The sequence below is a fragment of the Photinus pyralis genome, unplaced genomic scaffold, assembly GCF_008802855.1.
Source record: "Photinus pyralis isolate 1611_PpyrPB1 unplaced genomic scaffold, Ppyr1.3 Ppyr1.4_LG1, whole genome shotgun sequence".
Lineage (NCBI taxonomy): Eukaryota > Metazoa > Arthropoda > Insecta > Coleoptera > Lampyridae > Photinus > Photinus pyralis.
The window spans coordinates 42,088,623-42,104,561 of NW_022170249.1; positions in this window are offsets into that span (position 1 = coordinate 42,088,623).

Sequence of the window (15,939 nt, forward strand, 5' to 3'; positions counted from 1 at the left end):
AATTGGGTATCCTATCCAAAATATGCAGCACTGTCCTGTATTCTGTATTCTCTTCCATAGACATGATGCTATGTAAACATACTTAGTGATGATGTGAATTTTTGAAAGTGGAATGACCGTTATATTTACACTCGTTAAAAGAAAATTATTTTTGCGGAAACGCACAGTAAAAAACAAAAAACGCTGTTTTCCGCGATTTTTTCGGTTATTTTGAGGTTATATGAGAAAGTGACTGGAAAGAAAGTTGTAGTTTTGCACGATCTACGCAACTTTTCCTGTGTAGTGTGTACCAAAATGGAAATAACGACCGGTCTAACCTTTACAGTGTAACTAAGCCGAAAAAATTTTAAAATTGAACGGAAATTAATTTTCCAATTTGGAAATGCGGTGTTTTTAATTAATGGTCCTTATGGGAGTTCGCAGCTTAATAACAAATAACTAACGTTTATTGGCATCCTACAGGGAGATATTTTGGCTTTATTATCAGCAATAACTCCTTCGCTATCGGCAAGTAACAGTATAGTACGTCGATTTGTCTTCGTAAAATAACAGTTTCTAATAACCTTTCAATCGCTTTAAATTGAATCAATAAATAAATGCAGTGAAAGTTTTCGGGAATCCATTATCAACCCCTAAACATAATAGAAATACTCAAGTTAACGAGGTGAAGCGTCTCTGCATGTGACGGCCCTTACAATATTCATTATCTTATAATTAACGTTTAACGTACCATATTCGATGTACCTACTTAACGAAAATAGCAAATTACTAACTAATCGTATTACTGTCGAATATAGTTAAATTAGTTTTCGTACCAATTTGCATTTAATCGACTTAAAGGCAAATTGTTGCAAATAATGCTAGAGAGCTAAATTCGTATTTCAACCTAATAGATCACGAACGGTAGGGTGGTTCTACTCCTCGAAGAATAAAGCGACAATGTGCGTTAGATCAAACGTAACTGCAGCAGCACGAAGCTATATAATCCCGAGCACAAGTGGAAAACTAATCGGCAACTTCTATAAGCCCTATAAGCAGTAATTTTGAACAAACTTGCTTACGACCGGTCTAATCTTTAACAGAAATTTACAGTGACTGAAAGTTATGCGAAAGTTTGAATGAGTACACAAGTGCGCATAAGATTTGAACGGGCTTCTGGTAAAGTAATCCGGCCTAAAGTAACAACCACTAACTTTGAGGAGATACCGAAACCAAGGACGATACATTGCAGATAGCCGACTTAATTGCTAATTTAGAGGTCCTGATAGTCCGGGGATATCCCCGACTTATTTTTCCTTCCGCCGAAATTGCTCGTCTTAACCTAAAGCGTTAATTAAAACGAGACCGAGCGAGGGTCGGAAAAAATCCGGAGCCGCTTCCCTCTATTATAAATAAGTTTTAATTAAATCAAATGTTTAAATTAACCATGGCGCTTTTTCATTGCTTAATTACTTTATTAAAATCTACCGTCTTCGTCTCGACGCTCGCATGAATTAACAGGGATCAGTCTGTTTCTTTGAGATATCTACGGAAGTGGGTCTAGACAAATTAAAGAAGTGAAAAGCTCTTAAAGGAGCAGTGGCCGTGTTAAGCTCATAGTCGTAAATTGAAGCTTTATACTTCCATGCCTACACAAGTTTTTTTCCCCTTTTTACACGTTAGCTACAAAAGTTTTACGTATTTATCCAAATGCAGACCGCTGGAAATTGTTAACTCTGTTTTAGCTGCATTAGAAGCGCTGAACTTGCGGCCGTCGAAGAATCTGCAGCAAACACCAAAGTCCTAAAAAACTTTAAGCCGAATGCGTTTCGAAAGTAGAATGGGCCTCATCAGCAAACAAGTAAGGGTAAATTAGCTTGAATATGACCTTGTATGTTGTAATTATCAGTTTTTATTTTTTGTGTTCGGTGCAAATTATGTATGGTATTAATTAAATTAATTAACAATTGTACATACTTTGCAGTTTTTTTTACAGCAGTCGAGCTTATATTAGCAACAACAGTCAATGTACTCAAGACTAAAAGAAAACGCGCTAAAAAGGACCATAGAAACTACACACTTTGAAAAACCGCTAAGCAAAATATGTATTGATGATATAAAGAAATTCCCTGCGTACGTTGCTCATTCCCTCTCATTAGAAACTAAAGCAATATTTTTATCTTACATCTTAACACAAAGTAAAATGTAAGAACTTTATAGAAAAATACCTAGACGAAGTTTTCAGCTTTATAAAAAAAATTTTTAAAATTTTAAGCGAAAAGCTCCTTGAAAGACACAAGCAACAAATGTATAAGTACACAATACGCAAAATAAAAATTAAAAAGAAATTTTGGAAGATCATGGTTCCATTTTCAAATAGCGCAGGTAGCCAGAAGTCGTTTGACAAAGAAAAAAGTTTCGTTGGATTGAGGGGGAGGTTTACAAGTATGTGCAAAAAGAATCTGAAAGAGGGTAACTTATGTATTACGGGGTGGAAGTAATACAAGCGGATTATATGATTGTGGTGGTAGGTAGGTACTCTATAAACGCTGATTTCCAAGAGTGAATTAGATCTAGTGCTAAGGATATTAAAACAATCGTTCAGGGTGGTTTTGATATCTCGAAAAATGACAAAATATCATCAACATAATATTTATAAAAAATAAAATGGAATTTTATAATATTATAATTTAATAAATAAAATTTCAGTTAATAAAGGGGTAGGGTTTTTGTCCATAAAAGTAAAAAATGTGATCCAAGCAAATTTGGAGCAGTTGTAATAATAAGGAACAAGCATTATCAGAAAGGAAAGATAGTAAAAATTTTCTGGTGATGATCTCTGGGAAATAAGTTGACAATGTCAAAAGAAACCAAGATGTCGGAATCGGTTAAAGTAAGAAAAGTGATGTCGGACGCTAGGACCCTAAAATTTTGAACGGTATATAGGAAAATGAGGTCAAAATTGAATCGGGATATTATTAAGCCAGTTGGTAACATAAGGATGCTGGGATATTGGTGAAAACGATAGGTGTCATAGGGAGAACCTGGTTTATACATTTTTAGGAGGACGTAAAGACGAGGAAATTGGGGGTTGGTAAACGATAAAAAGTAAGCCCAAATAATCCGATTACTCTCCTTTCACCTTGTACATTTCTTTTTGAATTTCCCGCTATACCCCTTCCAGTATGGAACAAGTTTAAAGTCTTTTTTAGAATTTAATTTAATTCAACCCCTTTGGGGTATTTACCAACACGAATTCAATCAAAAATAAAGGCAGATAAATAAAAACCAATGATTACTAAACTTCTGTAGATTCTGAATATATTATAATTTCCTCAGATTTTGTAGACCCTGTACATTGTGAAGATAATTTAGATATTTTAGATTCTGTAGGTTTTATAGATCCTACAGATTTTACATTCTTCTCAAATGTATGGATTTGATTGTTTAGTTTAGAGTAAATACCTAAGTACTCCATTTTCAAGAAAGTGCCTGTGCAAACAAAAGATGAATGTCTTATTCAAGTGATATGTTATTGAACATTAAAACATAAAGCATTTTTTTTTGCTCTTTAATTAGTAACAATAATAAATCAATGCCAGTTTTCCACATTGTGTAGATATGCAAGATTAAAACAATTCACACGTCTTTTATGGCTACAGCACTCAGCATTGTCTTGAATATTGAATAATTAGCTGTCTTGGTCAGAATGTAAAAGAAAATTATAGTGTGGTAGTGCGGTAACTTTAACAAAAAAAATTCTCTATAAAAAATGTGAAAATTCCACTTTCAATTTAGCAAATTTGTAATAAACCAACATCCCCAGGTGCCCTGCAGAATCCATATAGAATTTTGACATTTTCTAGATCCTATAGGACCTTTATCAACTGTTTGTGTAATGAAGTCTGGCAAGAGGTGTACGATGCAATGGGCTCGGATGAAAAGTACGACATGTTTTTTGAAACATTCTACTACTACTTTGATATTAGTTTTCCCAAAAAACTAACGCGGGTTAAGCCTTTAAAAAATAAACGGAAATTTAATACAGCATACATAAAGAATTGGTCTCAACAACTGATAGATCTAAATTTGCTTTACAAAAAAATCAAAGATCCTCGTTTGAAGGAATCCTATAAATTAGAAAAGAAGAAATATAAAGCTTATCTAAAGAACTACAGCATTTCTTTAAGCGAGGATGCTATACTAAACTCGAGCAATAAACCCAAATCGATTTGGAAGCAGGTTAACCAAGCTCTTAGAGTTGAAAAGGATACGAAATGCCCTGTACTAATTCATGAGAATCAAAAGGTGTCAGATCCCCATTATATTGCAGAAATGTTTAATAAGTATTTCGATACAAGTAATCTAAATACTGCGTATAAATCAATCAAAACGAATCTATCAATAAGTAACGTTTATAAAAATTGCTTCCTGTTTCCTACGGATCCCGTCGAAATTTTAACAATAGTAAAAAACTTACCTTCCAAATACCCCATAGGCCTGGATGGAATTCCTTCAATAGTGATAAAAAATGTCGCTACAAATATTGCGATTCCCTTGGCTCACATAATAAATGAATGTCTTCAAACAGGAACATTTCCTTATCAACTTAAAAGAGCTAAAGTTATACCGATTCACAAAAAAGGCAACAAAGATATAATAGAAAACTATCGACCTACGAGTATATCCCTGTTGCCAGTTTTCTCAAAAATTTATGAAAGAGTAATTTTTAACAGGTTACTGCCATACCTTCAAAAATACAAATTGCTTTCGGTCAGTCAGTATGGTTTCTTGCCTAATAAGTCTACTAATGATGCAATATGCTTTTCATTGAAATTCAACTTGATAGACGAAAACTGGTGGCGGGGATTTACTTCGACTTATCCAAAGCATTTGAAATTATTGATCATCGGATCTTAATTAGTAAATTAGAGAGCTACGGAGTTCGAGGTACTGCTTTGAAGTCGATGAAGTCGTACTTGAGTAGTAGATCTCAGCAGGTCTATATTGAAAACAGCAATGGTTCTGGAACACTGTCAGAGACAACTAGTTTGAACAAAGGGGTGCCACAAGGGTCCATTCTTGGCCCATTGCTCTTTTTACTCTTCGTCAATGATCTAAAACCATCACTACAAGTTTCAACACTTATTCAGTATGCCGATGACACGTCATGTTTGTTCGCCAGTGAAACTGCTCAGGAATTGTCCGACAGTCTATCATTAATATCAAAAAACATGGTAGAATGGTGCAATAATAACAATTTAATCCTTAACACACAAAAAACTGCTCTTGTAGCTTTCACATACTTTAATGACCAATCCTTACTTGTAAAAATGTCTGGCAAGTCCATTCAACAAACTGAAGTGACTAAATTCTTAGGGGTGCATATTGACCAAAACTTGAAGTGGTGCAAGCAGGTTGACTATGTTGTGGGCAGACTGAATAGTGCATGCTATGCTATCAGATATCTCAAAGAGCGCCTAAGCCTTAACTCAATTCGAGCGTATTACTTCGCAGCTGTACATGGTGTTCTAGCCTACAGCATACTACTTTGGTTCAATGCGTCTGATACACGTCGAGTATTTATAGCACAAAAACGCATTATTAGGGCTATGGTTGGTCTTCCAAGTGCAGCTTCTTGCCGAACTTCATTTCAACAATTGAAAATTTTAACTCTACCCAGTCTTTTTATATACTGCGCCTCGGTACATACGTGGCGAAACATAAATGATTTCAATAAAAATAGCCATATTTACAGCGCAATGAGTACAAGGAATGGTGACAATTTGAGCATACCCACTCACCGAACAACGCGTTATGAGAGAGGTTATTACTATAATTGCATCAAAGTATTTAATGCTATACCGAAGGCAATAAAACAATCAAGGAATATTCAATTGTTCAAAAAAAACTTAAAATTATATCTACTTGAAAAAAATTTCCGTGGGCGAGCTTGATGCGAATTAAACCGGACACACTAACATCTTATTCTCCTCAATGTATAACGTTTGTCCTCTTTATGTTTTTAGTTTGTCTTTTTTTCTATATAATTCTACATTCATGACAATGCCAATGTAAAGGAATTTATTCATGGCAATAAACTATTATTATTATTATTATTATCAAGACTTGGCAGAATCAATAGAATTAGTGGATTCTGAAAATCATGCAAAATATTGACCCCGCAGTTTCTTTATATTTAGCATATAGGTACATAACTCGTCAAGTAAAGAAGTGTTTTACCTACTTTCGTAAAAAAATTGTTCATTTATTTGTATTTCGGCTTTACAACAAATCAGAGCCATAGGTACTGCTCAAGTATTGGAAAAGTATGTCGAATTAAAATTATTAAAATTTCTTTTAAAAAAGGTCTACTGAAAAAGAGTTTTCCAATAGATTTAAACGAACCTAAATACCTAGGCATTTCATTAACTTAAAATTAAGTTAACTACTAATTTATGCCAGTTACAGGTGCGCACTTTAATTTAGAAGGGTAGGTTTGATATAGTTACAACACGATATGTAAGAAACGTAAGATGTCAAGAACAGTTTTACAATGTCCTAATCAAGGCCGAATAGGCATGTGAAACAAAAAAAAGATCTCTTACCTGTAAATTTGGTGGGCAATGGTCTAGTAGTTCCAACATATGTCGTATATTCTGAGCGTCCTGTATGACGAAATTGAGTTCCATATCAAACTCGCCACCCACAAGCTGTAACAATAGAGTTTAATTACAAAGGGCGTATAATTAATGTGTTGTTAACAATTTGCAATAATTAGCGCACTTCTCATCAGTATTATCGAAACGCGTTGATAGTGAACCAATTTTACATCGCTCCCAAAGCAAATAAACAAACTAGGGAGTAACTTACAAGTTAATTAACTACAAAATAACATGCTCAACTCGATCTCGCGTTTTTGCCGTTGTTTTCTGTGCCAATTTCAAGTTGCAAAACATTTTTAATTTCAGCGTAATGAAAAATGAGCCTCGGAAATGAAAGGTTGTTTCGTTATTGACAAGGGTGCGATCCCAATTTTGCGATTTTTGTTTCGGGGGATAATAAATTGGCGCAGATTTCCAATAATTAAACAACGAAAAACGATCACGTATCTCAAGATGGTCCATAAATCATGCCGCTGGATATAATAATTTCCTTAAAGTTTGCGAACTTTAACGGCAGTTGGGGCTACTTCCATATCCGAACCTTTCAGGCGCAAACTTCAGAATCTATATTATCTCATCCGCGGCACGTACCACTATCTTAATAAGTTCGAATTAATAACTGGGAGGAAAAAAATCGGAGCAAAGTTTGCACGGAGATCTAAATCTTCACAATTCGTCGCGTTGATGTTTGCTCCCAGGGCGGTAATAGCGCGATGACAAATTATACCATTACGTAGAAAGAGAGAGGTTCTTGTATCATTTCATCAAGATTTGTACTCCTAATTAACTGGAATAGTTTCGGTGTTACTTTTGGTTAAATTTATCATGTGATACGTAACGTTGCTTAAGGTTGAATTAGTGCCCAAGATAACAAGGATTTATGAGAAATGAGGTGCGGGATTTACAAATTTAGATATAATACGAGCCTAGAAAAGATCCGGGAGGCATAATACATTGTCTACTTTAAAACGGCATTCAACAAAGTATAACAATTGAAAATGTCTCCCAATCTCAAGGGTTGTTAGCTGTCTCTTTCTCCACTGTGAATCGCTACTTTATAGTAGTTCGTATGTTTTGATACCTTCACTTTTGCTTCGTCTACATACAATAAGGGAGAATGTTTGTACATTCATTGGCAAATAATGGCAAATTGCGCGTATCCTCATTATCTAAAATTGAGACTTTGACTTATGCACAATATACACAGCACCAACAAAACAGCGAATGAGGCAAATTCGCGAGAAAGGTCTAAAAATGAAGAAGAATCGTAAAATTTTTTAGCCAAAAAATTAACGTATAAAGTAGGCGAAATAAACAAATAAAACAAACGCCGAAAACAAAAGATAAACAAATAAGGCAAATTTTACTGCTTCTGAAATTTCTTGAAGATCGTGTCCACTACTTCCAGGCATTAAGAAAATTTAGAAATTTTGAAATTATTTCATTTTCCTCTCACAAATCATGACTATTATCGTTACTTAGGTTTTGTCGTATTCTTGATTTTGTAAATTCTTGTACCATAACAACATGCAGGTCATGTATAGGTCATAGGAGCGAGAAGGAGCGATTCTTTTAGCAAAAATTGGAGTTTTTGAAAATTCGAAATAATTTCACCAGAAATTTGTACTAGTACAACTTCACATTCTCCTTTCATGTTATTTGAAGAATAAGCAAGTTGAAGCAAGAAGTGGCTACCTTAAAACTGCAGCAGCAGTCTTTGGTTAAGGAGAACCTAGATTTAAAATCTGAAGTAGTGGACTTGCAACAATATTCTAGAAGAAATTGCATTCGTATCTTTGGCATCAAAGAGCAACCTGATGAAGATACTGACAATGTTCTACTACATCTTTTTAAAAGCAAATTAAATTTGGATATCGGCATCAATTGCATTGATCGCTCGCATAGGGTTGGCAAAAATACTGGGCGAGGTCGTCATATTATCGCAAGATTTGTAAGTCACCGCGATCGCAATAAAGTTTTTCAACACAAGAAGCTGTTAAAAGGATCGGGTATAACGATTACAGAAGACCTTGTGAAATCCAGATTAGGTGTTTACAAACTCGCTCAAAACAAATTCAAAAAAGAAAACGTCTGGACAATGGATGGCCGCGTGTTTGTGAAGTTCGCTGATAAGAAGTACATCATTCGATCTCAAGGCGATTTAGACGAATTACTCAAACTGACTTCCTAATTGCTGTACTACACCCGTGCTACTGAAACCGGATTCATTTTTTTGCGCGCATTTTGTGAAAAATTTATTGATAGGCTTTTGCATAATTTTGTTTCCTCTTACTTTGGTTAACTACTATTTGTTATATACTAATTCCTACACTACTAATCTTTGTATTCATCCAATCCAGAATTATAGCATTATTTACAGGTAGCCAGTAAAATGAGATTAATCTAGATTTGTTTTAGATATGCTGCAACAAATCAATGAAGTGTAATCAGCTAACGCTAGCACACGTCAATATTCGCTCTTTAATGTCAAGCTTTTCTGACTTCAAGCAGTTCGTTTTGGATTCTGACTATGATGTAGTAGCAGTTACCGAAACGTGGTTAAAACCAACTGTATCTACTATTGATTTAATTGGGTACAACGTTATAAGGGTTGATCGGCAAAGCGGAGGCGGTGGCATTTGTATTTACATAATAGTAGGGGAGCTAGCACGAAATCCACTGAACGAGAATGATCAAAATTTTAACCGATGGAGTTCCATTTTGCCCTATCAGAGTATGCTAAAATCGATCGTCTGCAGCCTCAGGTCATACGACTTAAGGCGCTGCGGGTACTTCTTGTGGTACCAATTCTGAAAGGTTGTTTTTCGAGAAAATAAGTTATACACCAAATGAAAACGTTGATAATAGCTCTTAAAAAAATATTAAAAAAAATCGCGCACATTTGATAACTCCGTAAAAAAACAATTCTTAGTCGGTTTTTCACGAACTTTCTACGGATATAACTAGGTTACCGTTGGAAGAATGAAGCTGATTTTTTTTACAGACTAATGATAGGTACAGCCAATGACTATGAGAGTGTTTCTTTTTTAAATTTTTTCTCTAATTATAAGATATCTTATAATGTTAAGATAATAAGATAATCTTATAATTAGAGAAAAATTTAAAAACGAAACACCGTTAAGTCATTAGTAGTACCTATCATCAGTCTGTAGAAAAAATCAGCTTCATTCGTCCAACCGTAACTTAGTTATATCCATAGAAAGTTCGTGAAAAACCGACTAAGAATTATTTTTTTACAGAGTTATCAAATGTGCGCGATTTTTTTAAATATTTTTTTAAGAGCTATTATCAACGTTTTCATTTGGTGTATAACTTATTTTCTCGAAAAACAACCTTACAGAATTGGTACCACAAGAAGTACCCGCAGCGCCTTAAGTCGTATGACCTGAGACGGCAGACGATCGATTTTAGCATACTCTGATAGGGCAAAATGGAACTCCATCGGTTAAAATTTTGATCATTCTCGTTCAGTGGATTTCGTGCTAGCTCCCCTACTATAAGGGATAACTTCAATTTTAAACTAATTAAGACAGTACTTCTGGATCATATTGAGGAGCTGTGGGTAAGAATAAGTCTGAATAAAGTAGAATTTGTTGTAGGGGCTATATATAGACCCGTGAAAGGCAGCGGATCTGACTTCCTAACGGCGCTAGAAACAACATTGGCTGATATGTCCACTGAATCTGATATTTTATTTTGCCTTGGAGACTTTAATATTAATTACCTTGATTATTCTAATTACCTAAGCATGAACTTATACTCTATACTGAATTCGTTAAATCTTAAACAGGTAATAACCGAGCCAACCCGCGTCACTGCTACCAGTGCAACACTCATTGATCTTGTTATTACTGATAATCTCTGTGATATTCTTAGTACTGATGTTTTGGATATGCACCCACTCACAGATCATTGTCTAGTCTCATGCAAAGTTGGTCTTTCGCACAGTGCTAAACCGGTTTCGCAGAAACGGTATCGTGACTTTAAGCACTTTGATGTAAGTGCATTTGAACGTGATTTGAGGGCTGTGGAGTGGAACGTTATTTATAACATACCTAGCATTGACGACAAAGTAAAATTTCTTAACGGCAACATTACAGCAATATTAGATAAACATGCTCCATTCAAAACATCAAGATTTACTAAACCCTACACACCCTGGTTAACGGATAACGTCCGTCTCATGATTAAATTAAGGAATAAGGCACTTCAACGCTTTAAACGCAGCAAGTCTCCAGCCCACTGGGATTATTATAAAGCTTTACGAAATATGACTACTGCTGCTATTAAAGCTGAGAAGAAAGCATATCTAGAATTTACGTTTAGATCGAACAATGCTAAAACCGCATGGCAGACGTTAAGGAAAATGAGCATCTACGGCGTCTCTAGCGATAAAACTATCCCATCTAATTTGCAAGATGTCAACGAAATTAACAAGTACTTTGTTGAACACGTTAACAGTGTGTGTGATAATCCTGACATTATAAATTATTATAATAATAGCTGCTACGAATGAGACCCAGCTAGGTTCTCATTTTCTTTAATAGATGCGACACTAATTGAAAAGATCTTAAATAAAATGACATCCAAAGCTAGTGGTTGTGACGGTATAAATATTGATATTTTGAAATTATGTTCCCCGCACTTATTGCCTCACATAGTGCACATAGTCAATTATTGCATTGAGTTTTCAATATTTCCTACTGTGTGGAAAGAAGGATGGGTTATACCTATTCCAAAAAAAGCACATGCTGAAAGTTATAACGATCTTCGACCCATCACCATATTACCCACCTTATCTAAAGTGCTAGAGAAAGTATTGGAAAGTCAATTACGACAATTTTTAAATTCACGTAGCATACTACCCGTACTTCAATCAGGTTTTCGTAAGGGATATAGTTGTGCTACTGCAGTGTACAACGTACTCGATGATATCATTACGGAAACTGATTGTGGAAACATATCAGTATTGGTACTCCTTGACTACTCAAAAGTGTTTGACTTGCTTAGTCATGAAGTGCTTAAGGCTATACTGAGGTTTGTGGGACTGGGCGATGGGGCTGTGGCCCTTATACAAAACTATCTCGTTGGTAGGCGCCAGAGAGTGATTTTAAATCACGTGCATTCTGATCTTGTGCCTGTTACAAGGGGTGTTCCTCAGGGATCTATCCTTGGACCCTTGTTATACACTCTCTACACCTTTAACTTGTTGTCTGGTTTAAACCATTGTAAGTACCATCTCTATGCTGATGATGTACAGCTATATCATTCGTTTCCTTTTAGTGAATTGAATTCCTCTGTGGCAAAGATCAACGAAGATCTTGCAAGGGTAGCCAAGGCATCGGATAATCACTCTTTGAAAATAAATGCAACTAAATCTTGCTTCATCGTGTTTTGTAGCGATAAACTTAAAAAGCACATCCAAGGCAAAATAATCTTGCAAATTGGTAACCAACCTGTCCCAATAGCCGATTGTGTAAAAAATTTGGGCATTTCTATTGATTGTAAATTAAGGTTTACTAAGTACATTGACAACCTTATTGCTTCGGCTTATTATCAGTTAAGATGCTTGTATTCTAGTCGTCACATTCTTGGCATCAAGCAGAAGGCTGTTCTTTGTGATGCACTGGTTCTATCACGGTTCAATTATTGTGACGTGGTATATGGACCGTGCTTATTACTCAAAGACTGTGATAGAATCCAGCGTGTCCAAAATTCATGCTTGCGCTTCATATTTGGAATTAGGAAGTTCGAACGGATTTCACATACCTTACCAATGTTAGGCTGGCTCAATATGATGGAAAGAAGGCTAGTTCACTCTTCTTTATTTTTTCATAAAATTTTAAACAGTAAAATTCCCCCGTATCTCTACCGCAAAATTACCTTTCGTACAGACGTGCACCACTTAAATTTGAGGCACAGGGGACTTCTATCTGTTCCTATGTTTAAATTATCATTATTCAAACGATCTTTCTTATTCAACATCTGTAAATTTTGCAACAACCCCAAAAATACAAAATTACTGTATCTGCCTGCTCTAGTGTTCAAAAGAAACATCAAACATCGAATCATTAGAGAGCGAATGTTAATGCGAACGTAATTGAAACCACTACGATGTTTCCGTTGCATCTCCAAACGATAAGCTGCCTGTCAATAATTGTTTACTTTACAAATAACTTTAACTAATGCAGAATAACTTTATTTATTTGTATTTACACAAGGGGTTTCAAGAACAGGTGACCATATCAACGGGTTTACCTGACCTTGTGCCCATTGGTTATGGTGTAGGAACCATTATTTAACCAATAAAAACCATTATTATTATTATTATTATTATTATTAAAAATGACAATGACAACTTATTATACTTATTATATTATCAACTCAAATACTTGTAGGCTAGGCATATTAGAAAAGAAATGGGGGTGCAGGTGAAAGTTTTGCTATAGTTTTGCTTTTCTCCACCTCTATGTTTTTTGGGCCAATGAACATGAATTTGAAATCTGCAAGAATAAATGTGGCCTGGAACGTGGTTTTTTTGGTACTTTTTGCCCAAATTTAGCCCATTCTATACAAAATGAAAGTAGAGGAAATTTCCTACATTTTTCATACATCACCTGCCGCCTTGCCCATAAACCTAACGTGTAAAATACAGATCAAATTCGCACTCGCACCTAAAGATGTCAATTAAAAAGTCGAAATCGAAAAAATGAGTCAAAATCGCTTTTGGAAGTTAATTCGACAACTCGCGGTTTACATAAAAAACATCCCATCCCCCAATTAATCCGGAATACCATCAACGTGCAGTTGTTTAGTCGCCTCTTACGACTCGCAGTGCCCTCTGCGGTAGGATTATTCTTTCCCGATCCTACACGGGACGAGCTTTCATTTCATTCCGACCATTTGTATTAATATAATTACCTGTAATTAGTTGAATGCGTTACAGATAATCTCCGATTAAGTCAAGATTACATTCGTTGGGTAAGCTCGAATTTTGACACCCATCCCGTATCTTTAAGACGTCTGGGAAGGACGTAATTATATTAAATATTAATTTTCGAGTGTTGTCGCTAGGACACGCCGTCAAGCAGGTGAAACCCTACGTTCCCCCATGGTATAGATAGGCGAACATTATACGGGGCGTTTCATATTGTTCTTCGGGGTAACGAAAATTCAGTACAAAAAAACTATTTCAGTTACCTTACATGAAATATATACACAGTGATTCAGGGACTCAAACAATTTTTTTTTGGGATAAACACCTTGTCTTTCATTTAGCCCCAGAGAAAGAAGTCTATTTTTTCTCGTTGCTGCGCCATTTTGTGGCGGTAAATTTGATTTGTGCGGGAGATTTAAATTTTGAATTTCCGGATGTCTGAAATTTTATTGCGGTAAATCTGAATTTGTGGGGGGAATTTGAATTTTTTACTGGGATTGTCTGTATCGTTTTAAATATACAGGGTGTAATGACAGTTGTATACAGGGTACTTGTGACGAGTATTTTTCGGGATGGCCACCATTTTGTAGCAGTAAGTTTGAATTTGTGGGGTGGATTTGAATTTTTGAATTTCTGATGGCGCCACCTAGTGGGGATTTGTTAGTGTTACAAGAATCGGAAATATAGTTTTCTGTAATAAATGTATAGGGAGTTGCGAAAGATGTGTACATGATGAAATTTAAAATGTATAGACACACAGAGAGACGAACAGACTGACATACTTAATACAATTCTGTTCTTTGCATGTGTATAGGTGGTGATTAGCTAGCGTAAAAGTAGAATTCACCCCGCCTTGACAGAGGTGGTTTTTTTAAAACAAAGCTACAGAGAATCTACCGCAATGTATCTTTAGTAGGGGGAAAAATTTGCGGCATTTAATTATTATATGTATCGCAGAGAATTTGTCTGCCAAATTACGTAAAACCAATTAAAATGTTGCAAAACCAATTGCTCGTTATAACAATTGAGTTAGTAATTATCCGAAGTTTGTAATAATGCCGCTTCCACGAATAACAAAAGCAACCAAACCTAATTAGGTCGGTTTGTGCTTGATTTGGTATATCAGAGAGGAGAATATTACGCGAATAAGGTAGGTACACATTATTACTTGGAAATTCCGTATCATCCGCAGTTGTTTAGAAGGTTGTAGTTAATTCGTTAATTAAACTATACTTTTAAGGGATGCCGATTCTCGAAACTTGTCTCTAACTTTAATTAAACGCCTACAAAACTTCAAAGGTAGAGATAATTCCTCTCATCAATTCTGTAAGGTGGAAGGTGGAATAGACTACACTTTAGGTTTAACGCAATACCATTTAATTTCCATTCCTTTCGCTAACGAAAATCAATTTTCCCGAAAAAGAAGCTTTAAAAGATACAACTCTGGTGGGTGAAGCAAACCGTTCTCATAATGCTAACTTAAAATTAACAATTAATTAATTAATCAATTGCCGCCGAAAATGCTGAGATCCTCAAAATTCATGTTAGCGTCTATGGAAGCTATTAATTGAGATTTAATTGCAAGTTCTAATTTTCAAATAATTAACAAAATGCTTTCGTCTCATAATGGTAATTAGGAAAAAGGGTCATCAGCAACATTACTTTGATCGCCATAATTACGAGGCAGAGGGCATAACAAAATGGAGGGCCCTTATAATGTAATAAATGTGTGAAATTACGGTGCGTATATTAGCGACCGGCTTTTTCATAATGTAGAACATATAAAAGACTAACTCACGTTATGAATGACCATTTATTACACCTTTACTTTTTTCGCTGTAGCTCTCTTATTTTGTTAGTATTATATATTTTATTTTTTGCTGAAGTTTTTGTACTATCTTTTAATGGAACAGAACGATAATATTTTCTCTTTTAAGTTGAAATTCATAAAAAATATGAGCTCAAAGTGAAAAGGCGACTCGCAGCATCTCGTTTTTGATCGCGCGTTTATGATTTTTTACTATTGTGTAAAATGTGGATTTTAAATTTTTTTAGTTATACGTCCTAATTTTGTAAAAGTTAGGTTTTTTAGAATTCAAGAAGCCACAACCATTTTTGACTTAAAAATTAATCACCGGCGATAAGTAATAAAAGCGGGTGGGACGTATTCCATCTTTGAAATATGGTACGCCTACTAGACCTTTTCGAAAACGTTCCGTGATTTTTTCAAAAAACTTTTTACTATACCTATATAAGAAAATTGAAGAGTGTTTAAGTTCAGTTCCAACATCAATTCCGAAGTGATCATTAGTGAAGTTCGCGTTCGTATGTATGCGA